General features: G+C 41.3%; 1 pseudogene; it reads left to right on the top strand.

The window, feature by feature from the left end:
• The first annotated feature begins 947 nt into the window (after positions 1 to 947).
• On the top strand, positions 948 to 1,689 carry LOC145483464 (uncharacterized; annotated as a pseudogene).
• Positions 1,690 to 6,074: the final 4,385 nt, after the last annotated feature.

The following is a 6,074-nucleotide window of genomic DNA, read 5'->3' as shown; positions in this document are numbered from 1 at the left end:
AATTCAGGGAGTATATTCTGGGAAAAACAACTTTGGTCCAGACTGACCACAATCCCCTAGAAATGATACTGCGCAAGTCCATGGCAACAGCACCATTAAGATTGCAGGCAATGATGCTGAAAGTGAGTGGCTATGATCTAAAAGTGGAATATCTTCCAGGCAAGAAGCAAGTCCTCGCAGACACCCTCAGCCCAGCAAGTCTAAATGAGGCACCACCGCAAGAAGAAGAGATACAAGTAAACATGTTGGAAAGAATCTCGATTTCCGAACCAAAGTATGCAGAACTCCAACAAAACACAGCGAATGAGCTCCATGAGCTGTATGCTATGATTCAAGCCGGTTGGCCAGAAACAAAGCAGCAAGTCCCACACAGCATCCGCCAATACTGGGACACACGTGATGAGTTTGCGGTACTAGATGGAGTAATCTACCGAGGAATGAGAATCGTAGTACCTCCGTCGATGAGGCCAGCCATGCTGGAGATAATACATGGAACACACCTGGGAATCGTAAAGTGTAAGCAAAGAGCCAGGGAAGCCCTTCACTGGCCCGGCATGAGTGCACAGATAGAAGAAAAAGTCAAGGACTCTACCATGTGCCATGACTATGCCCCTGCACAGCAGAAAGAGCCTTTGATACCAAGCCCTTTCCCAGACCTGCCTTGGGAAATGGCCGCTTCAGACATATTTGCCTTTGAAGGTGAACATTACCTGTTGCTAGTTGATTATTACTCTAAGTTTATTGAGGTGACCAAACTGAAGGATCTCACATCCCAGGAGACCATTGAAGTCCTAAAAGAACATTTCAGTCGACATGGCATCCCACCAAAACTAGTCACTGACTGCAGCAGCCAGTACACAAGCAAAGAATTTGAGACCTTTGCCAAAAGTTACAGCTTTGAACATGTCCTAGTAAGCCCAAAACACCCCAAAGCGAATGGAGAGGCGGAAGCCGCAGTTAAAACAGTGAAGTCTCTATGGAGAAAGAACAGAGACAAGAGAAAAGCACTCCTAGAGTACAGGGCGTCCCCACATCCAGGAATTGACCTGTCCCCATCACAGCTCTCTATGGGAAGCAGGCTACGAACAACACTACCAATGGCACGTGGTCTATTGGAGCCTGAAACACACAGCGTCCAGAAGATAAAGGCAAGAATGAACATGGCAAGGATAAGCAAAAGTACTACCATGACCGCCAGGGCACCAAAGAGCTACCACCACTCAGATCAGGTGATCACGTCAGAGTAAAACCGGAGCCAGGGTCAAGGGAATGGAGAGCGGCAACAGTGGTGCAGAAACATGTCTTGCCTAGATCATATGTAGTAGAGGTAGGCTGCCAAAGAATCAGACGTAATCGAGTGGCTCTAAGGAACGACCCAACAAAGTCTCATATGGGATATCGGAAACGTCATGGAAACATCAACCAGCAGACAGAACCTGAGCCAGACAAAACACATGCGGCACCCACATTCCCAGCAAGCCCACAAACGGAGCGCTCACCACAGGAATACCACTTAAATCCCTCAGCTGATGAGGAAATCCCAGCCGGTGATGTGCCACCTTCATCAGACATAGTGGAAGCTAAAGACCCGCCCTTGTATACGACTCGAAGTGGAAGACTAGTCAAAAAACCAATCATACTAGACCTGTAACAAGTTGTTCTGGAACAAAAGACAGTTCTTGGAACGTGAACAATGACAGACACTGTTTGATTAATGTTGAGTTGATTGTTCTTTTATTTTATTTTATTCTCCTCATTTGTTTCTTTGATTGTAATGTAAAGGAGGGGGATGTTATATATGAGAATACCGCTGACCATTATGCATAGTTGTGCATGTGTTGAGTTATTGTTTAACCAATGACATTAAACAACGTGGTTGGAATGTAGACCCAAAATGGCGTCTGTGTCATGAATACGTAACAGAGGTATAGTGATGGTTGGATTGGTCACTCCATTCCCGTTAGACAATTAATTTATGCATTAAATCCGCATTAAATATGAATTAAACACCTTTCCCCCTGTCCCCCATACTAGGTTTGGTTTTGTCACAAAGTCGTGTCATTGTCTTATGTCCATATACGTGGGGCGAGAGGGTGGGACAAACGTGGCAGTACATGCTTACAAAATGGCGTCTGTTGTGTCGAGCCCGACGCAAAAATTGTCAAGGCGAGTTTTCCTTCCTTTCGCTCCATCTTTGATCAAAGTACACTTTTGAAGACCTCACAAACGAACAGGAAATGTGCTCAAGAAAGCTCGAGTGGAAAGAAATGGGTTTTAAAGTCTTAAAAGTTACGATGTCTCCAAGATACATTTGGACGGCGAGGAATAGAATGCACAAAACGAACTATTCGGAATGAATGCTTTATGGTCTGGGGAAAAAAGTAAGCTGCCCTCCTTCTACTGTATTGCATTTTGAATTTTCTGAAAATACTCGCAGGAAGTATGATTTAAAATTAAATGCGCTTTTAATATTTCGCAATTCTCTAGGAGGCTGTTCGGAAAAAGTCACATAACAAAGGAGATCGATGAAGTTTTCGTCAAGTTCCTCTCTCGGTGGGACTTAAATGCCACAACTGTGACAAGCTATAGAGATTGAACACAACTGCCAAACAAATGCTAAATACAATATACGCCAAATAACAAATACCATAACAAATACAAAATATCAAACAAGAAATAAATGCCAAACAGCTGATCTGTTACCTGCTGAATGACCACCTGAAATACACCAAGGTCAGGGGCAATTGATTATCGAAGGTAATCCCACAATACCCGAGCAGTTTGAAACTCAAAATAAAATACCAGTTCAGTTGTCAAGTAATTGTCAGTACAGAAATGCAGATAAAAATGTGAATGTATGGAATTCTGAGCTACCATTGCCTCCCATCCTCAGTTTAGAATGACACGTGAAAGAGAACCCTCTGGAATTTCTTACAAAATGGTTACCAGACTTTCTAATGGCAAAAAAAAAGAAAAAAAAAAATGTCGGTGAAATTATACATTAGAAATTAATGTCACGAAATGCTCCAAGCTGAGGGCTATGTTGTGTGGATACCATCGTTGTCATTTCTTAGAGTGATATAGACGTTTAAAATTCATGATTTTCTCAAAGAGGTATTTCATTAGACAAAGTTTAAGTTTGTGTATTTTTTGAACAAGGACTCCAAAGCACAAAACTTGCCTTTTTTTTGTATGATAGCTGAAGGTAATATTTTCAGAAAATTAAGACAGCTCCAAATGAAAACATATCACTTTTTGAGCAGAATCATATCACTGAGTGGAGATATGGAGTCAAATCCTGGGGCCTGTTTCTCGAAAGACCCGGTAAATTATCGGACCCAGTAAATCACCCGGTAAGTCCCCGTAAACTCTTCGGGTGTTTCTCGAAGCTCCCGTTATTTTCGATCCCGTTAATTTTTTACGCTAACTTGCCCGGTAATTTACGGGAGGTCGTGACCTCCCGTAAAGTTACCGGGAAGTCACAAATGTTGCAAAACCAAACAAAATGGCGGCCCGGGTTGGACTTTTTTGTTTCACAGTCTTATCAAAGACGCCCCTTTCTAGCCGATATGGGTGACTGCGAAGTCATTGAACGATTTCGGCTTTCGCAAGCAAGAATAGAGTGGCTCGTTGAGGAGCTTAAGGAGAGAAGCTGCCCGCTGGCTCCGGAAATCTAGGTAAATATAATTGTTGTCGTTTTATTTTTTACAGTTTGAAGGCGTTTGCATGGAAGCGCCTATATAAATGTGAAGTTCTATTTTATTGTTTTTCAAAACCAACAAACGGCGGGAAAAAAATTAATGAATAGATAAACACTGTCATGTAAACGCCGACCACTCACCGCGCGTTTTCGAAATGGCTTCTTTGTATGAACATCAAAATGGGTTCCTGTCACGCAAACCTGATCTCACTGCAAGCCAAACCTGTTTCCTGTGTTTTAATTGCAATTTTTTTTTGTTACTTTTTTGGAGGAGGATATTAGAAAACAGACATTCTACAAAAAGTGCACCCCATAATACAGCGATCGCGAAGAGTCGCATTAGGCGAGGTGCACAAATGCTGACAAATGAGAATAAAGAACTTCTCACATAATTGTTTCAGTCGCATTTCTATTGATCTTAGCTTGCTTTATGCTAGAACAGTCGATTTGGGATCAGTGAAAATTACGCTTGATGTTTGCCGGAGAAAACGATCACGCCTAAAAATTTCAGCAAGATCTTTCCTTATTCCCAATATTCTGTACACTTACTTAAGCGAAATTCGTATAAGTATAAATTTCTGAAATAAGCGTTTGTAGCTAAATTTCAAGTTCTCAAGTTCACACTGTTTCCTCGGCGGTCCGCAGATCTTGTTTGATTGCTCTGTGAACATTTGGAATAAGAATGAATCACGGAAAATGACAAGACTCCTAGAAAAGAGCAAGATTGTCGATCGAAGTCTTCGAATCGAGCTACAAAAGGCAATTGATCATCACTTTCAAATAATATGACCATGCAAAATGACGATCTCTCTCAGTTGCTCTCCTTTGACCCAACGATAACTTCGAAGTTAAGCTTTGCAATGTTCTTCAAAAAGCATCACAGTCGCAACGACAACAGAATCGATCAGAATCGAATGTGTCGAATACGTATAGTCCCAAGCCTTTCTCCTTCTCTCACGAACGAGCGTGAAGCGTGCGCTAGAGATTGGTAACATCCGTTATTTTATCGGGCCCGGTAAGTACCGGGAAAATTTACGGGTGCGTCGAGAAACGCTATTTCGGGCCCGGTAACGTTTCCCGTTAACCGGCCCGGTAAGTTATCGGGCCCGGTATTTACGGGAGCTTTCGAGAAACAGGCCCCTGGTCCTGCAAATGAGTATTGCATATCAGTACCTTTTATATCAACCACAAATTCTGTCTGTTTATTAGAATTCAGATTGTCTCAGTTAGGCAGAGCTGCACTTGATGTTGAAGGAGGTGGTGATTGCTTTTTTAGGGCTGTATCACATCAACTCTATGGAAATCCTAATAGTCATTTCTATGTGCGCAGTTTTGGCATTCAGTATTTAGTGAATCACCCTGAACAATTTTATAGAGAGTAAAGCTGAGCATTCTTGGCAAGGTTATTTGGAAAGGATGTCATGTCAAGGAACATGGGCTGATGCTATCATAATTCAAGCTGTTGCCAATTGCCTTAATTTATCAATTCATATTGCTGAATCAAATCCAACTTTTTCTCCAGTTACTGTTGTTGAACCAGTGAATGTTACAAATGCCCTAAACATTTACATTGGACACCTAGATGAATTTCATTATGTTTCCATAGTAGAAAACAGAACAATGGAGATAAGAGACAACAGCAAACAAACAAAGAAATGCAAATGAAAACGAACCAGTTGATAACAGTGAAAAACGTAAACCTTACAGAAGAAAATACATGAGAGAATACATGAAAGACAGAAGAGCTGATGATAACTTTAGAATAAATGAGAATCAAAAACGAGTACAAGGCTGCAACATTAATAGCAAAACATCTAGGAACAAGAAACACCAGGCTGCTAAAAGAACAAAATTGAACCCAGAGAAATTGAGCAGCCCTCCTTCAGAAAACGAAAATCAGACAACCCGCAGCACATAAGGCAAATAACCAAACGGTCGGTAAGAAAAAGACAAAAGGCTGAGGTTCTGGCAGGTGCATCGCTACTAACATGTAGCAGTCATGAGTTGCAGCCACAAGAAAACAAGTACGATGCAATTTCTACGATAAATTTGTTTTACAAAAACATTGCATGTGGCCCAGAATATGTATGCACTTGTTGTGACCAATTGTGGTTCAAGTGCTCTGCAGTGAGATGTGATCCAAACAAATATATGGCATGTTCACTAGACATTGTTGAGTCCTGTCTTACTGGTTTTAAAAGTGTCAATGACACTGAATGGATCTGCATGACTTGCAATAAAAAAAAAAAGTCTAAAAAAAGTCTGAAAAAGCAACTCTCTACCTTGCAATAAATAAGGTCTAAAACAAAGCAGGTTACCCATCTGTTCTAAAGCCAATAAGATGGGTTTTCCTTATAAGCCTAATGTATTGAAT

The sequence above is a fragment of the Orbicella franksi genome, chromosome 4 (genome assembly GCF_964199315.1).
Source record: "Orbicella franksi chromosome 4, jaOrbFran1.1, whole genome shotgun sequence".
Taxonomy (NCBI): domain Eukaryota; kingdom Metazoa; phylum Cnidaria; class Anthozoa; order Scleractinia; family Merulinidae; genus Orbicella; species Orbicella franksi.
Note: the sequence above shows the minus strand (reverse complement) of the source record. Positions and strands in the feature narration are given on the sequence as shown.